The sequence below is a fragment of the Canis aureus genome, chromosome 6, assembly GCF_053574225.1.
Source record: "Canis aureus isolate CA01 chromosome 6, VMU_Caureus_v.1.0, whole genome shotgun sequence".
Classification (NCBI taxonomy): Eukaryota; Metazoa; Chordata; class Mammalia; order Carnivora; family Canidae; genus Canis; species Canis aureus.
Window position 1 is genome coordinate 65,174,467 of NC_135616.1, and position 4,939 is coordinate 65,179,405.

A 4,939-nucleotide genomic window follows, 5' to 3' on the forward strand; every position below is an offset into this window, starting at 1 on the left:
TTTCTGTGACACACAGCACTTCAAGATTAGAACTAGAATTGCAAGCGATAACATACCAGGACATATCAGATTTCTAGGAGTCTCATACAATTTCTAGAACACTAATCTTAACATATATTTAATGTGATCTAAGAAAGTTTAGCATCATTTGACAATGCTTCCCATGTTACTTATACCAAATAGGACAATGATCTCTCTTTTATAAGAACAACAAATCCTTCATATGTTCTAGGAATCCTCTGGAATATTCCAAAGTTAGTTTGTGGTCAAGACTTCATTATAAAATTTGATTTGGGGAGATTTCTCAAATATCCTGAAGGTTTTGGATATTTGATTAAATTGGATCACAGATTATGAAACCATACTTAGTTATCAATTTAATCAAAGTGCCAATTAAAGACTTCACAGGCAAACACAGCAAGTTAAATAGCTGTAAAAAGCCTTAGTTCTTTTAATATTAAATAGAAAAATAGGGGATCCCTGGGTGGCTCAGTGGTTTGGCGCCTGCCTTTGGCCCAGAGCACGATCCTGGAGTCCTGGGATCGAGTCCCACGTTGGACTCCCTGCATGGAGCCTGCTTCTCCCTCCTCCTGTGTCTCTACCTCTCTCTCTCTCTCTCTCTCTCTCTCATAAATAAATAAATAAATAAATGAATAAATAAATCTTTAAAAAATAAAGAAAAACAAAGACCTGATAAAGAAAACACACAAAATTATTTTTCTAGGTAGATTATTGGTCCGCTTTTAATAAGAAATTGTAAATAATGTTTTTCTTTACCTTAATGTAACCTAAGAAAAGGTTGTCCTTTTAACAGAAAAATGAAATTTTAATTTTGCACCAGTTTACTTCTGACATTCTCATTTTTTTACATTAACTCATTTTTAAATAAACTCATTTTAATCTTACCCAATTGAGCAATGTCCAATAGGACATTAAAGTCCTATTTTAAAGATTCCTTTTTCACAAAGCTTTTACAACTTTTTTTCCTCAACAAAAAATTATTATATTCCTCATACCTTCTTTTTTATTATTATTAAACTCTACCCCCTAACTAGGGCTCAGACTCATTATCCCTAGGATCAAAGATCATGGGCCCTACTGGCTGAGCCAGCCAGGTGCTCCTATTCCTTATACCTTCTTTTATCAACAACACATAGCCTACTTTCCTTGCATATGAAGATATTACCTTTAATTTTAGTAGCTTTAACATATATTAGAATTTTTAACTCTTAGAAACTAAACTTTATTATCTAGTGAAAACTATGTGGTAAGAAATTATGAATTGTTGCACTAGCACTCTTTAGATTGGTAAATTTATGAATATATTTCATAATTTCTAGAAACATGCTTTTTCATAGCACAGTCTTTAAGTAGAACACAAAAAATGCTAACACACCAAATTTATCTTTAGTTTTTCTATAATAAGGAAGCCAAAAGTAGATAAACCTATGTTCAGTAATAAGTATTTATTTTAATTTCAAAATGATCTAGATATTCAATGTAATTAATCTAACTCCTTACTTAACCTGAAACCTTAATTTTTTTTTTCTGTTATCGAAACATTTTTGGAAGCTCTTTAGAAAGTTTACCTAAAAACTTTTAATATTTTTTTTACCTTTTAAAATTACTTTTTTTTTTTTTTTAAGATTTTATTTATATGAGCGAGAATGAGAGAGATCATGAGGGAGAGGTAGAAGCAGACTTGCCGCTGAGCAGGGAGCTTGATGCAGAGCTCAATTCCAGGACCCTGAGATCATGACCTGAGCTGAAGGCAGGTACTTAGCCAACTGAGCCACCCAGGCACCCCAATTTGTTTTTAACAATTATGGTTAGATTACCCACAAACACTACATGAGATACCACAGTCTTCTTTCAAGCTATTCTGTTCTTCTTGTTGGAAGATTTTGTAACCAAAATCACATGAACTTATTTGACTTTCAGTAAACGCAAACAGAATAAAAGTTTTCACTTTAAAGCTGATAAATATAAAATGTCTATTTTATTAAATTAACATCCTTAAATTAATTTTCATATTGAAAATTCAGATTCAGTATTGAAAGTTCAGATTATGTGAACTTGAAATTCATTTGGACTGTTTCTATTTTGAGGATTTTTATAATACCAAATGCTTTATAAGCATTTCATTTTTTAAAAAGATTTTATTTATTCATGAGAGAATTTATACACACACAGAAAGGCAGAGACACAAGCAGAAGGAGAAGCAGGCTCTGTGCAGGGAGCCTGACGGGGGCCTCGATCCAGGGTCTCCAGGATCATGCCCTGGGCTGAAGGCAGCGCTAAATCGCTGAGCCACCGGGCTGCCCTAAGCATTTAATTTTTAAGCCAATTAAATAGAGCGCTTTATAAATGAACTTTGGAAACAACATTGAGAGGTAGAAAAACCTGTATCTGTAATGCATATACATATACAAACAATATAAAAGCTCACTAGTTCATGAACAGTTGCAATAAAGTTTACTTGCTCAGATGCCTAAAGTGTTTTACTATTTGTGGAAAAGACTTTTAAGATTTGTATTTGTCCTTGGATTTAATCTTATATAGGCTGTGCTAGAGTTTGGGCACAAGAGTGATTTTAGCAGTTTATTTTTTAAAAAGTCCTCTTCCCTTTTTCTCCCTTCAGTCTCTAGTGACTGAGGGCTGTACTTACATTTCAAAGACATAAGGTTTTTAACTTTGGACAGAGAAAAAGTGCAAATTGTTTTAAAGAGATTCAGTGTAATTGTTATTTACCTTTTTGAAGCACAGGGCAATTTTGTTCTAATATCCTGGTCTTTTGTAATATCTGCAAGCATTTTGAGAGAAATAAAGTGTGGGGATTAGTAAAGACCAGTGGGCTTTGATTGTTCCTAGAGTTGCATTTCTGGTTTTGTAGAGACTTGCAAGGTAAAGGCAGTTGTTTTTAATTCCTTTCAAAGAACTGGATTACAGCCTGAATACTAAGGGACTGACTCACCTTTTTATTTTTATTTTTTAAAGATTTTATTTATTTATTCATGAGAAACAGAGAGAGAGGTAGAGACACAGGCAGAGGGAGAAGCAGGCTCCATGTAGGGAGCCCGATGTGGGACTCGATCCGGGGAGCCCAGGATCATGCCCTGGGCTGAAGGCAGAGCTAAACCACGAGCCACCTGGGCTGCCCTGACTCACCTTTTTAAATTAAACTAGCTACTTTCTATCAGGGAGATTTAAACTAGAACTGGAATCAAAAGACTTATGCCTTTGTAAGGTCTCTATAAAGTATTTTAACAAAAGCCTTTTTTCTGAGTACACAATTCAACCTTGGCTTTTATTAGTAGTCCCTGAACATCAATCTGCTGATCATTATAGGGAGACCTAGGAGATACTTTGGTCATCTGGTATGTGTGTGTGTGTGTGTGTGTGTGTGTGTGTGTGTGTGTGTAGGGGTGGTGTTGTGAATGGCCATTAATTCTAATTCCTTTCTAAATTTGGGAAGGAGGAGGATAAAGGTCAAAGGCTTTCTGATTGGAAAGATCTGCTGTTGTCCAGGGGACATGAGTTTCCTTTTGGTGGAGGAGTCTAGGATACATCTGCAAAGGATGTTGCATAGGAATGCCTGAAGCTGGTAGAGCCTGATTAGAGTGGCCTGGAAAGTAGGAGCAGAGCCAGCTTTACTGCTAATCTTTGGAGCTTGTATTAATTCATTTCCTGACTTTCAGCACTTACATGAGTAATCTGTGTACTTTGAATTTAGAAATTAGGCCAGAATGCTCTCTGTAAAACATATAGGGGAAAGGAAGTTAAAACAGGGAGATGGTCCCAGTTTGTGAGAAAAGAATTTGTTAGATATAGATACTAATTTTTGTGTTAAGTTTAATTTCTGTTCTTTCATCTTGTCAAGGGAATCCCTAAAGCTAGCTGTTATACCAATAAGACAATTGAGAGATCTCTGTAAGGAATTTTCTTTCAAATATAGCCAATTCAAAGAATTCATTTCCTGGCCATTGATAAGTAGGATCATATTAATGCTCAATATCTACTCAGAACAACACACCTTTTTACAGAAAAACATGGAAGCGGGGATCCCTGGGTGGCTCAGCGGTTTAGTGCCTGCCTTTGGCCCAGGGCGTGATCCTGGAGTCCCGGGATCAAGTACCACATCAAGCTCCCTGCATGGAGCCTGCTTCTCCCTCTGCCTGTGTCTCTGCCGCCCCACCCCCCCGGCCCCCGTGTCTTTCATGAATGAATGAATGAATGAATGAATGAATAAATAAATAAAATCCTAAAAACAAAACAAAACAAAAAACCTGGAAGCAACTTTCTAGACTACAGACACAAGAGGTATCCCTAGAGAAGGCATAAATGATGCAGGCCCAGTGCTATAAAAGTTTACTCCCCAAAATAATTTTAAAAAGCAAAAACTTTTTTTGTACCAGCAGTAAGGACAGTATAGTAAAGACAGTGTCTCAGATGTCTCTTCAAAACGGGAGGTATCTGTAGTCATAGACCCACTCATCTGGGACACTGGGCAAGAGCTAGTGGAATGGGACTTTCTGGTACTAACAAGCGACAAAGATTAAGATGATAGAGGTCCCTTATGGTCTGGGACTTCTTATCACAAATTCCCCTGAGAGCTGGCACAGAGAAAATGCTGCTTATAATTTTGTGTCTCAGAATCCCTGTCTATTCACCTGGCCACCAAGGTAAACCCAGGTGAGTACATCCTCTGGATTGTGGAGAACAGAGAGAATAATTTTCCTGGTTATAAAGGCAAGCTCTAAGAACATAGAAGATGAAGGAAGAACTTTGTTTTGTTTTTACATAGAGGACCCACAGCAAATCTTAACAGATGCCAGTCTTTTTTTTCTTTTTAAAGATTTTATTTATTTATTCATGAGAGACACACAGGAGAGAGAGAGAGAGAGAGAGAGAGAGAGAGAGAGGCAGAGACACAGGCAGA